General features: G+C 45.9%; 1 long non-coding RNA gene across 2 annotated transcripts; it reads left to right on the forward strand.

Moving 5' to 3' along the window:
- The first annotated feature begins 959 nt into the window (after positions 1-959).
- Positions 960-10,209, forward strand: LOC145114940 (uncharacterized). Of its 2 annotated transcripts, none has more exons than XR_013711348.1 (3): positions 960-1,820; positions 2,549-8,703; positions 9,353-10,209. It is a non-coding gene; the product is annotated as an uncharacterized LOC145114940 (long non-coding RNA). The 2 variants fall into 2 exon arrangements; XR_013711349.1 differs by having other exon boundaries at positions 2,549-2,601; positions 2,953-10,209.
- The last annotated feature ends 4,134 nt before the right edge of the window (positions 10,210-14,343 follow it).

Consider the following 14,343-nt stretch of genomic DNA (forward strand, 5'->3'; position numbering starts at 1 on the left):
TCTATGTTGTTTGTCCTTCTCATCTACCAAACACTCAAATATAGTTGTGTCCTTCCTCAAATACACCTGGATGATTAGACAACACTCAAATACAGCTGGATGATTTGAAGACTTCTTACACTAATAACTCAAACACAATCCCACACTCAAACACAAATACATAACCTATTTTCAAACTCTTGTTCTTGAATTCGGGTATACCTGCCAGCAAGAAGAACAAGAGACTACATATCCCTCAGAGGCAAAAGAAGCCATGGATTAGGAAACTGCCCAAGCAGCCATGCTGCTTTGCTCATCTCCTTCCTCAAACCATCAACCACCAAACAATCCCAAACATCCATTCTATATACTGATTTCAATAAAAAAAGAGAATGATTAAAGAGGATTACCAGAATATCCACAAACGAGCCACCCCTCGTATTCCCTTTCACCGTTCGGTCGAGAAACGATGCCATCCTCTTCATAGCCAACAACAATCAAACCCAAATACCCCACCCCGGTCGTTACTGTTGCTGCTCTGATTCCTTTTCGACTATTGCTTCCCACCAGAGACGAGCATAGAAACAGTTGAGAAAAGGCATGCCGGAAAATCGAATGTCCCCCGTCACTTTCACCACCTTCAGATTCGCAAACCACCACCCATTTTCATTGCTACTATCGGTAACGACGAGACCCACTCTGGTACCTTCAGTTCGAGCCACAACAGTCGACGACAGGGGGAAAGAGTTTCCGACTGCCATTGAGAATCACCATCTCTCCCCTGCCCGTGACCGAGTAACCATCGCAGTCCCACACGCCACCATCGATTGTGAGTCGATTGACGAACCTCTGTGCGTCCTTTGCGATCAATCGACCCAAGACCCCCGAAAATTCCGCATGCGAGCTTTCGTTTTCCCTCTTTTCGTTCAACTGTTGCAGTTGTTCTTCCTAATTACCCGATCAAAATGAACACGAGTCTTATGAGCCCTAACCTCATTAAGTTAGAAACCATTAGCATAATCAGCCCCTTCTCTTTGTTCAATTAACCTAATCAGCCCTACATATAATTACTTATACCAAAAAGCCCTAAAGATCACTTGATTTTGATTTAATAACAAAATAACCCTTCATTTGGAAACCCCTTACAAAATCAGTCCCATTTTGTTTAATTAAATTACCAATCATCCCTTATATTTTAGCGAAATTACCAATCAGCCCTTATATTTTAGCGAAATTTCAAGAATTGTGGCTTTGCGGTTTCTCACATCAAGCTTCTTAAGAAATCGAATTCGAACAACTCGAACTCATGCTTCAAGGGCGAGTGCTTACAGCCCCTTTTTAATATTTTAATTATGTAAGACCTCGACTCCAAGGTACAAGTTTTAAGCATTATATGACATATTTATGGACCTACTCGACGAGTTGGTTGCCCCTAACTCGTCGTGTAGTGTAACATCCAGATTTTTCAGGTATAGTATTGTGTATTTTAATTTGAAGATTTGTGGAGAGACTCGACGAGTTCAGGGTCCAACTCGTTGAGTCAAGTCGAGATATTCGCAGGGAATTAATGAGTGGACTCGACGAGTCGGGAAACTGACTCGCCGAGTAGATGCTAGGCAGAGAAACCCTAATTTCCCCGGGTTGGGGCCTATATAAGGGAACTTATGCCCCCATTTCCGCCTCATCAGTTACCCTACACCCCTGATAACAAACCCTAATTTCTATTTGAGCTAGAAAGTGATAGAAAAGCTCATATTGAGGTTCTTATGCATCATTTGAGGAAGAGGAGGAGGTTATCAAGCAAAGGTCCAGTGATTTCTTGTCCAGAGCTCTTGAGGAAGGTATGAAAGTCTTCACCTTTCCTCTTATTGTGGATAGATCTCATATCTATGGAGTTTTAGGGCTTTTTGCCATCTTTTGTTTGGGTCCTTGAGTAGCATGAGTTATCAAGAAGTCTAGACGTCAGATCTGGACCTTGTGAGGTCCCTAGAGTCTAGATGTCCCAGCTTTATTCATCCATATGAGGGTTTTTGGGCTTAATCATTCATAAAGGGCATGTATTGGCATTTTGGAGCAAATACATCATGCATGAACGTAAAGATCGAAGCTTTACGTGATTATTGAGCCTTGTGATAACAGATCTAGTGTTGGGAGTGATAGATCTGTTTTAAATCGTCTGAATGAGGAATGGGTCTGAATGAACTCGCCGATTCGATGAGCCGACTCGACGAGTTGGTTAGGGTTTGTCCCAGAGAGCTGAATCATGCGATAGCTCAGCGAGTTGGGGGTCAACCCGACAAGCTGAGCTGGACTTCCACAAGACTTCAAAGGAAATGAATGGATTCGACGAGTCACAAAGGTGCACTCGGCGAGTCGGGTCAAACATGGACTGTTGACTCGAGTTTGACTTCTGTTGACTTTGGGGTTTTGGTCAACATGAGTAATAGAGACCATGGAGGGGTAAAATGGTCTTTTATCCACTTCAAAGAGTTAGAGAGAGAAAGAATAGCCTTCGGTTATTTGAGTCGTGAAAAGAATATTAATTAGAGGTACTCATCCTTTGTGTTAGCGGAGGCTAATTCAAGATCCGACCGCGAGGTTATTAGCTCACCTGCTTGCGAGGTGAGTCTTCTCACTATACTTTACCTAGAGTGGTATCTATGTGTGACCAGAAGGTCTTATGTGTTTATTTGAGTACTGTGATATTACTACATTATGTCTGTGTGATTTATGCTTTGTGCTATTCAGAGTTTACAGAGTTAGGACCGGAGGGTCCACAGAGTTAGGATCGGAGGGTCCACAGAGTTAGAACCAGAGGGTCCATCAGAGTTGTGGGACTAGAGGGTCCCACTGAGACACATTGACCGGAGGGTCTTACAGAGTTATAGCCTCGAGTGGCTAATGTGTTGTATGTGGTATTTTGAGGAACTCACTAAGCTTCGTGCTTACCGTGTTATGTGTTATGTGTTTCAGGTGCTTATCAAGATCGCGGGAAGGCGCCGGCTTGATTGTACACACATCCGAGTTAGAGATATGTCTTTGGAGGATCCTGGATTTGTAATAAACGATTTTTAAAATGTTTTGATAATTTGTTACTTGTGAGTTTTAAGAAAATGTGACATGTGGTTTATTGTGTTTTAAAAATGAAAATTTGGTTGAAAATTTACGTCGTCACAAGTTGGTATTAGAGCCTTGGTTTGAGGGATTTGGATGCACCTTCGGGTGTGTTTGAACTCAAACTGAGGATTTGAGAAAGATTTACAAAAGAGACAAATTTTTCTAAAAATGAGAAAGAGTTTAAGAGAAAACGAGTTGGAGCAGTGTGTACAATCAGCCAGAGCCCGAACGGTGATTTCCCAAAATACCCTTACTTTGGTGTTATGAGATATTTTATGAGATATTATGCATGCTAGAGATAGGCTAGGTATTACATATTTTTGGACTAGAGTTGCTTGATTTGTGATGCCACTTTTTGTCACCAGAGTTGTGCTATTTCCGCTTCCCGTGAGAAGCAGAAGAGATATTTAGACTTTCGGTTTCTGAGCTTGGGGTTAAACCCTGTGGGGTAGCATTGGTTGTGATCTTTCACCAGAGTATCTGGGTAGTATGTCTACCGCAAGGTAGTATTATAGTGAGAGAGGATCATCAGTGGTGACTGAGATGATCAAGGACAAGGATATACCCTATTTGAGTATAGTAGGGCAGGTGTTAGCAGCAGTGTCAGGTAATCAAGAGGAGCATTTTTGGGCCGGTGGCTTTCGTTGTCTAAGTTGTGTATCGGCTATGAGAGTGAGGTCTCTTGCTTTTATGATTATTCCCGCGTTGGGAGGCTGATCGAGGAGTCAGTGACGAAGTGCGTGATAGTGCATTATTTCTGGACCGAGAATCAGGACTAACTCAGAACAGTGAGGTACCCGACAGTGTGTCGGTCTGAGGCTTCAAGATGACTAGAGGCAGTCACGTTGGGAGGATTTCGAGATTTTTGGTCACATACAAGATATTTGGAGATTGCTTGGTTTCATCGGGAAGGTCCTTGAGTGATTGCGTAGTACGTTTCAAGAGACAAGTGTGACATATGTGGTGAAACAGTCGATGGAATAGAATGTTGGCATGCCAATCGGTGATGGTTCGAACCCTGAGTGGGGGAGAATTGGGTATTCTATTGAGGGGATTAGTGATCCGTTCAAGTGCGGTTAAAGAAATGGTTATGGAGATCTACGGTGTGGATACATGAGACCAGGGCTATTAGTGTTCGAGGTGAAGTGCAGAGCAAGACGATGCATGTGTTCGTGTTCCTAAAAGGACGAGTGTATCCACGACAGGTGGCCGTTGGTCAGGGAAATTTATTATGGTCTAGATTCAGTTGCAGAAGTACCGGTTTGATGTATGGATGGTTATCTTCGGACCGGGAAGGGCAGAAGTTGTTTGGGCAACCAAATTCAGAGTCGGTATGAGTATTCTTGCAGGGTTTTTGAGCAACAGAGGAGGGAGTTTCGGACTGTCGTCAACGTGTTCTGGGTTATTGACGATTCCCCCGTGTTTCAAATTGAGAGTTGGAATTTTTATTGAAGTTATGAGATTGTGCGACGGAAAGAACAGTTATATGAATTTGAGAGGGTGGATTGTGGTATCTGAGTATGTTGTCGTGAGTAGAAGATCAGTGGATAAGAGAAGACGTCGTGAGGTTCTGTGATGATGTACTGAGGTATTCGAGTATGATGTCCTAAATTTCGGATCATTTTGAGACTTGAGTTATGAGATGGAGAGTGGTGTATCAGGTGTCTATGGTTCCGGTGGGAGCCCTTTCAGCTAATTGACATCAAGCGGGATTATCTGAGAATGTGAATTGCAGTGAGAAAATGTGTTTTTATCGACGACGGTCGTCAGGAGTAGTGATGCTTAGCCTGGGTGGGTGCGTGCACCTATCTATGTTGGGTCGTGAAGCGTGAGTTAGTGAACGCAGTGAGATAATGACCTGAAGATGAGATTGTGGGGCGATAAGAGAGGGTGTTGTGATACTGCGGGGAGCCGTAGTACTCACGAGTCAGTGAGAGGGTGTTGTGATACTACGGGGAGCCGTAGTACTCACCAGTCAGAGAGAGGGTGTTGTGATACTACGGGGAGCCGTAGTACTCACTAGTCAGAGAGAGGGTGTTTGTGATACTGCAGGGAGCCGTAGTACTCACCCGTCAGAGAGAGGGTGTTGTGATACTGCGGGGAGCCGTAGTACTCACTAGTCAGAGAGAGGGTGTTGTGATACTGCGGGGAGCCATAGTACTTACTAGTCAGAGAGAGGGTGTTGTGATACTGCAGGGAGCCGTAGTACTCACCAGTCATTGGGGGAGTGTTGTGATACTGCAGGGAGCCGTAGTATTCACTAGCCAACAAGAGAGTGTCGTGCTGCTGCGGGGAGCCATGTTAATCGTTAGTCAGAGCATGACTCAGGAGAGTTCCTAGGCTTGAGTAGCCTTGTCATTCGAGTCTGTAGAATCCTAGTGGTCGAACCAGGGGCGAGACTGGGGTCTCCTTATTTGTCGAGAGTCGTTATATTCTGAGTTGAGTGGTGGTTATCGCAACCGAAGGGAATTGGAGAAGTGGTGTACGCGTGGGTTGCGGGTCATGGGTCATGAGTTGAGTGCTGTATTGGGACGAGTGGTTCCAATTCTGGGTCAGATCAGACGCTTGAGTTCGAGCTTGGCTTGGGTGATGAATTGAGCAGGCGAATGAGATTTCAGATTCAGAGATGGGTTCCATTTTGAGGGGTATTGGGTGTCATCTGATGTCTTAGGCCTGAGTGGGTTAGTTTGTTGTATGAGAAGGACCGCGAGACGCATGGAACTAATAAGTAGTAGACGACAGAGGTCGAGAGTGAGATGATCTTCAGTTAGGATTGTAGTATTCGATGGGGAAAAGCAAACTTCGTGACCTGTGTGTCACAATGAGCCGAGATAGTTATTGCGAGGAGGAAGCTAGTGAGATACGTTTTGAGTATGCAATGGGTTGGAGGTTCAACTGCTGGGTCGGGAGATGACATGGTGCTCAGTCTTGTAAGGGATATTGAGAAGGGGGATGGATTTTATGATTGTTAGATGTTTGAGGATACTTCTGAACAAGCATGATCATTTTCTGTGTCTGAGGACAGGGTGTTGAGGGTTCGTTGTTCAGATGGGTTTTGTTTGCAGTACAGTGGATGGGTCCCTGGTGTGATGTGATCCTTTCATTCCTTGGTATATGATCTGGATTGTCTATCATGTCTGGGATGAGTGATCGGTAGCCAATTTTAGGCATTGACTTGTTTCTATTAGTTGCAACGAGAGAATCAGAGGGGCAGTAAGTCATCGTGGTCTATTATTCGAGGAGCGAATAATATGGTGATATCTTGAGAGGGCTGTCTGGCAGTGAGATAGGCCACTAGAGTTTCCATATTGTGGAAAACTAGAATGGGTGTCGTAGCGGTAGATGGGTTTGTCCTTTCTGGGTTTGAGAGTTTGGATTCAGGTGTCCATGGAGGAAAATAGTTGTGTGGTATGGAATCCTTTTTGGTGGTGCTTCTCGGGCTATTGGGTTTTGATCTATGTGATGCTAAGGAGCGATTTCGAGGGCGAAATCGAATTCAAGTGGGGGAGAATTGTAACATCCAGATTTTTCAGGTATAGTATTGTGTATTTCAATTTGAAGATTTGTGGAGAGACTCGACGAGTTGAGGGTCCAACTCGCCGAGTCAAGTCGAGATATTCGCAGGGAATTAATGAGTGGACTCGACGAGTCGGGAAACTGACTCGCCGAGTAGATGTTGGGCAGAGAAACCCTAATTTCCCGGGGTTGGGGCTTATATAAGGGAACTTATACCCCCATTTCCGCGTCATCAGTTACCCTACACCCCTGATAACAAACCCTAATTGCAATTTGAGCTAGAGAGTGAGAGAGAAGCTCATATTGAGGTTCTTGTGCATCATTTGAGGAAGAGGAGGAGGTTATCAAGCAAGGAGCTGGAGGAGAGGCTGTTGGGTCCAGTGATTTCCTATCCAGAGCTCTTGAGGAAGTTATGAAAGTCTTCACCTTTCCTCTTATTTTGGATAGATCTCATATCTATGGAGTTTTAGGGCTTTTTGCCATCTTTTGTTTGGGTCCTTGAGTAGCATGAGTTATCAAGAAGTCTAGACGTCAGATCTGGACCTTGTGAGGTCCCTAGAGTCTAGATGTCCCAGCTTTATTCATCCATATGAGGGGTTTTGGGCTTAATCATTCATAAAGGGCTTGTATTGGCATTTTGGAGCAAATACATCATGCATGAACGTAAAGAACGAAGCTTTACGTGATTATTGAGCCTTGTGATAACAGATCTAGTGTTGGGTGTGATAGATCTGTTTTAAATCGTCTGAATGAACAATGGGTCTAAATGAACTCGCCGAGTCGATGAACTGACTCGACGAGTTAGTCAGGGTTTGTCCCGGAGAGGTGAATCATGCGATAGCTCGGCGAGTTAGGGGTCAACCCGACGAGCTGAGCTGGACTTCCACAAGACTTCAGAGGAAATGAATGGACTCGACGAGTCACAAGGGTGCACTCGGCGAGTCGGGTCAAACATGGACTGTTGACTCGAGTTTGACTTCTGTTGGCTTTGGGGTTTTGGTCAACATGAGTAATAGAGACCATGGAGGGGTAAAATGGTCTTTTATCCACTTCAAAGAGTTAGAGAGAGAAAGAATAGCCTTTGGTTATTTGAGTCATGAAAAGAATATTAATTAGAGATACTCATCCTTTGTGTTAGGCGGAGGATAGTTCGAGATCCGAGCGCGAGGTTATTAGCTCACCTGCTTGCGAGGTGAGTCTTCTCATTATACTTTACCTAGAGTGGTATCTATGTATGACCAGAGGGTCTTATTTGTTTATTTGAGTACTGTGATATTACTACATTATGTCTGTGTGATTTATGCTATGCGCTATTCAGAGTTTACATAGTTAGGACCGGAGGGTCCAACGAGTTAGGACCGGAGGGTCCACAGAGTTAGTACCGGAGGGTCCACAGAGTTAGTACCGGAGGGTCCACAGAGTTAGTACCGGAGGGTCCATCATTGTTGTGGGACTGGAGGGTCCCACTGAGACACATTGACCTGAAGGTCTTACAGAGTTATAGTCTCAAGTGGCTAATGTGTTGTATGTGGTACTTTGGGGAACTCACTAAGCTTCGTGCTTACCGTGTTATGTGTTATGTGTTTCTGGTTCTTATTAGGATCGCGGGAAGCGCCAACGTGATTGTACACAAATCCGAGTTAGAGATATGTCTTTGGAGGATCCTAGATTTGTGATAAATGAGTTGTAACACCCCGATTTCCCGAGTATCAATTTAAGGTTATAGATTCTCATGATTTCGAGGTCTACTCGACAAGTTGGTTGCCTGACTCGCCGAGTAGCAGCAGGTTGGCCACGCGTTTAAGTGACCTACTCACCGAGTCCAAGAAGGGACTCGACGAGTAGGAGCTGGTAGAGGAAAAACCCTAATTACGGGGTTTTGCACCCTATTTAAAGGATCATTGGCCTCCCCAGCCTCCCCTTTACAGCCTCTTGACGATCCAAAACCCTAATTCGTGTGTGTATGCTTCATTAGTGTGTATTTAAGCTTGAAGAAGGATTTCGGGGAGAAGAGCTTGAGGAAAACAAGTAGATTGAAGCAAGGGACTCGTGGGGAACCAGAGAACTACTTCAGTGGGTACTCATTTGAAGGTATCAAGCTGTTCTATTGCGCATTTCTTCCTAGATCTCTTTTGGATGGTTTTTAGGAAGCTATTCTTGTGATTGAGCTAAGATCTAAAGTTTGCAACTTCAGATCTCGACTCTCTCGGTCTCTAGGGCCATAAAGTTTCCAGGTTTGACAAGTATGGACCTCCCCTCAAATGTTAGACTTCATTGCAATCTTAGTTTTGTCATTTTAAGGCTCTAAAGTTTTGCATGCACGTAAAGTTTGCAACTTTACGTGATAAGCATGCCTGGGAAAGTTGGATCTACAATATGGAGCCTTTGCATGGCTTAAAAAGCATCTGTATGGAAGAAGGTCTGAAGGGACTCGGCGAGTGGCATGGTCGACTCGGCGAGTCCGATGAAGTTGGTCGTGGGCTCGACGAGTCGGATAAATGACTCACCGAGTCCGATGAAGATTGTCTTGGGCTCGGCGTGTCAGGCGAGTGACTCAGCCAGTTGGAATGTTATGCAAGGAACTCGGCGAGTAGCTGAGAGTACTCGACGAGTTGAGGTCAACATGGACTGTTAACCTTGACAGTTGACTTGGACTTTGACCAAGAATTGACCAGTTTGTCTCCTGAGGGTATTTTGGTAATTCGGGGAATTTATGAATTTGGTCATATGGTGGTTATAGGTGGTGGAGTTCGGGACTGTGACTCGGGGGGGTTTGATCTTATCTCTACGGTTCGGCATTTCGAGGTGAGTTATCCTCACTTTATCAACAGGGTCTAAGGCACCAAGGCCGACCCTTTCTCGGATTATGTACTGGTATTTGTTTGATATGCTTTTGATCTGTCAGATCTGCATCCTGGTAGTTAGGACGGTAATATGTTAGTGACCTGGTTAGGTCGGTATCCTGGTATATAGGATGATGCTATGTTAGTGATCTGGTTAGGTCGGTATCCTGGTATATGGGATGATGCTATGTTAGTGACCTGGTTAGGTCGGTATCCTGGTATATAGGATGATGCTATGTTAGTGACCAGTGAGGTCGGTATTATGGTTAGGATGTTGCTATGCTATATGATCTGTTAGATCGGTTTGGTTATTTATGGATTGTTATGCGATTATTTGTTTATGTGCATGTGTTGTTGGTATGGGGGTTGGGTTGAGGCGGGTCCTGCTTTGTGCTGTAGGCCAACATACCGAGGGCGGACCGGATAGACTGCAGACCCGGGAGGGTACATAGTCAGGCCAAAGGCCCGGCGAGCGGTTCGGATAGGCTGAAGGCCCCGAGAGGGCTGTCCAGACGTGTCGAGGCTCGGAGAGTGGGCCAGATAGACTGAAGGCCCGGTGTGGGCGGTCCAGTCATACTGTAGACTCAAAGAGTGGACTAGGTGGACTGAAGGCCCGGTGCGGGCGGACCAGTCACACTGTAGACTCGAGATGCATGGTTGTTCTATATTTGTTGATATGATATGATTATGGTTATATGAGGTTGGTATTTTGGGGGTAACTCACTAAGCTTTCGGGCTTACAATTTCAGTGTATTGTTTCAGGTTCAACGGATGGCTGAGGGTGGGCGAAGGCGTGACCGTAGACTTCCTCGATTGATGATTATGATTTCTGGGAACTCTGATGTATAAACTATTTTGGAAACAAATTGTAATAATTGAATGGTTTCAAATGATTTACAAAGTTTTATATTGGCTCGAATTTTGTGGGTGTTACAAGTTGGTATCAGAGCCTTGGTTTGAGTGAATTGGAGGAACACTCGTGTGAATCCAGTCTCAAATCAAGGAAAGATTTTCAAAATGATTTTTAAATGGTTTTCAAAATAAGTAAAGGAGGATGCAGAGTGTACGATCAGCCGGAGCCAGTAAGTGAAACCCAAAATACCATACAGTTATTTGATTATGTGATATGTTAGAACAACATGCTAGTACTAGGCTAGGGTCTTCAGGAATTGCATGACAAAATTGACTGATTACATGATGCCTGCTAGCCTAGGGTTTCCTTTATATGAAGTTGACATCATTACTGTAGTTGCTTAGTGTATGCATCACGGTTATACATAATTAAGATCTTATAGCCTGAGAATGTTTTATTTGGCCTTATGTTCTGTTATTGTCTGATTGGGAGCTTAGGGTAGGATTGGATATTCAAAAGTCTATGGGGTCCAACATTATATATGGCTAGCATACACTAGTGCTGCAGGGTTGGTGGAAGCTTCATGGATGGGTGGGTTGTGCGAGGCCAGTAGGTCAGTTATGAGATATTTAGTATTTCCTCTAGGAGCGAGGATTGAGCGCTCGCTATATTTGTGTGTATTGTCAGGGCGTTGTGATGATACTTGGGACAAATATGGGTAGGTGTGGAAGGTAGTATGGGCCCGTACTACTGAAAGCACAGGACCCATACGCGTATCAAGGAAGTCAAAACCCCTAGGGTTTTTGGTTGGGAGTTGGTTCCCGAGTTGTTATGAGGAGTATCTAATATCCTTTTGGTATGTTTTCAGTATGGTGGTTACACGACGATTCGTGATTGGATCCGGGTTAGGATCAGGAGAGGATGGACAGGAGGCGCCGGTAGCGCCCGAGACTATCGGCCAGATGAGGCCAGACGAGATGGATGACAAGATCCGGGAGATCCTGCATGATGAAGGTTGCTGCTATGTTCTGGGCTCAGTTGTCGGAGATGTTTGGGTCTATGAAGACCGCCATGGTCGAGTACTTTGACGAGCGCTATGCAGCCCTTGCGGAGGCGGCTGCCACGGCAGCTACTGCAGCTGTAACAACGGTAGGGGTAGGAGCCAGTCGGGCTTTTCAGTATCGGGACTTCGATAATACGAAGCCCCCGACTTTCGATGGGATTGAGGACCCTATCATAGCCATGAGGTGGCTATCGTACATCGAGGGATGCTTTTTCACATGTTCGTGCCCGGTTGACCAGAAGGTTAGGTGTGCCCTGAACATGTTGAGGTCCGGGGCGCAGGATTGGTGGAGGTTGATGACAGGGTCTTATTCAGATGAGCAGAGAGCTGCAGTTTCTTGGGATCGGTTTAGGGAGATGTTCTGCTCCCGTTACATTCCGCGAGTTGAGCGTGAGCGGCTAGCTCAGGAGTTCTTGGAGTTGAGACAGGGTGCAGAGTCGGTGACGGAGATCACTCGTATGTTCACTGAGAGGGCGATATTTTTCCCGAAGTTTGCTTCCGAGCAGGCTAAGATGAAGCATTATCTGAGCATGCTTAAGACTGAAATTAGACAGCTTATTGCTACCCAACGATGTGATACGTTGCTGGAATTACAGGAGGCCGCTAGGCGGCGTGAGCTAGAGATTGAGTTACAGTTGCAAGAACAGAGGCAGACCCCGGTACAGTCGCAGCCGGTACCAAAGCGGTCCAAGACCGCTGATTCTAGGTTTGGAGGCCAGAGCGGCCGCACGTGTGAGAAGTGCGGGAAGGGTTACTCAGGAGTTTGTAAGTCCGGTGGTGCGTGCCACAAGTGCAGAAAGGAGGGGCATTATGCGAGGGATTGTCGTCAGTTGGCCCCGATTCAGGACATGAGGATTTGTTATCACTGTCCCCAGGTTGGTCACGTGAAGACCAACTGTCCACAGCTGGTTGCTAGACCGGTGCAGGCTCCAGCGTCGGCTACATTGAGGATTACTAGCAGGGGTCAGGGTAGAGCAGAGCCCCCGAGGGTTCAGGGACGTGCCTTCCAGCTTATAGTAGAGGAGGCCAGGACAACGCCAGATGCAGCTGCTGCTATGTTTCTATCTGTATCTTATTATTTATAATTATATTGTGAAATTTCCATCCCTTTCTGCATATGGCATAGGAGAGTTTGAGGAATTTAGTAACAAGGGTTGTACACGGTTAGTATCCAGGGGTGTTGGTGATCAGAAGTTAGGATATAGGATCACCATTCCAGGGCGAGAAACTGTGAATCGGAGATGCAGAAGTGTCACTTGGATTCGGGTTTCTTCTGAAGTTCGGTTACTCCATGCCAGGAGGGTTGTTTTGCAGAGATTATTCGTCTTGGATTCATCGTTCTATGGTTAAGTGTGAAAATGCTTGGTTAGGACGGTTAAGTAGTGTTTTGTTTTCGCCACTAGTAGATAGTAGTTAGTGTCCTAAGTGGGGGAGAATTAGGAATTTTCATATGGAGCATCAGTCGTTGAGGGCTTTGTTAGCTGCCAGGGCTCGGCAGTACATTCAACACGAATATGCGGGTTATTTAGTGTGTGTGGTAGATACACGGGTCAGGGAACAGACCATGGTTTTCCAAGAGGATGAACGATCGACATGAGGCCTAGGGTTAGGCCAGAGTTATAGTCCGCAGAATGGATCAGGAGTTCGAAGCCCCAAGTGGGCGAGAACAGGTTGCATAGGAGAGAGAGCACCAGGAGGGGGTGGCCCCGGGGTGATGCTCAACAGTTTAGTGCGATCCGGATAGACTGAAGGCCGGTGGAGCGTACCAGTCAGGCCGAAGGCTCGGAGAACGGTCCAGACAGGCTGAAGGCCCAGAGAGGCGGTCCAGACATGTTGAAGGTTCTGAGAGTGGTCCAGATAGACTGAAGGCCTGGTGAGGCGGTCCAGTCATACTGAAGACTTTGTATGTGTTTGTAGATATATGTGCGAGTATCGAGTATGCTGCTATGCTATAGCAAGCAGCAGGTCTGTCCCCAGGTATTAAGCATGTTGTTGGAGTAGGCTGAGGACTCCGGTGTATTTTTGGGTTTGATCAGAAGTTGTTATTAGAGATCGGATGGAGTACAGATAATCTTGGTGATCTCATTAGTTCGGAGTGCCTCAAAGGATTAATCTTCTCGGATCGGGTAATACTCCAGTTGGGGACTGGGAAGTAGATCCGATTGGGTATTCGTCAGCCTTAGGAAGGCTTGGGATTAGGATATACTGACATTCAGGTTCTGGGAACCGGGTTAGATCTTTCTCATGATCGTCTATGGCATTTGGATAGGGTTGAGGCGGTCCTGCTTTATGCGGTAGGCCAAGATACCCGGTACGGGCCGATTGAAAGTCGTAGGCACGGAGGCTCAAGGGGAGCGGTAGGGTTGAGGCGGTAGGCTAACAAACCCTGAGAATTTAAACTCGATAATTGAATTGATTAGACATGTTAGTATTACAACCCCAAGGGGGTGATATGGATTAGATATGAGTGCTGTTCTGGTTGATAGTGGTAGGTATGTTGATGATGGTTTGAGTTATTGTGATGTGTCTTGGGTTGGTTTCATCTGTGAAAGAGCCATAATGTGTCTGAAGTAAGGAGAAGATGGGTCACTGAAGACCAGGATAGATGTGAGGCTGACTTGGGTCATGTAACGTTCATTATGATGGCAGAAGTTGATGGCAGGGCGTGGAAGCAAGTCCAGCCAGTCGGTTTCTTTTCGGGAGACGCGTGGGACTGCTGTTTGTGTGTGTCTTTTGGTTTAGCCATCGGTGAGGTGTCCGATGTTTCGGGTAGTGGGCAGACAAGTTGGGACCGGAGAGGTTTCAACTTCGTCTGGGAAACACCATATTGTAGCAGGAAGAGTTGAAGTCGGTGTGAGACTTGGGATTCGTGTGTAGGATGCGGGGGTATTCCATCCGAGGGATAACTGGGCCCGTCGTAGGCATGCCTGGTATTCCAGCCCGAGGCTGATTGGGCCAGGCCTGAGTATATG

Source organism: Lactuca virosa, chromosome 5 (assembly GCF_052849685.1).
Source record: "Lactuca virosa cultivar CGN04683 chromosome 5, Lactuca_virosa_CGN04683_v6, whole genome shotgun sequence".
NCBI classification, from domain to species: Eukaryota; Viridiplantae; Streptophyta; class Magnoliopsida; order Asterales; family Asteraceae; genus Lactuca; species Lactuca virosa.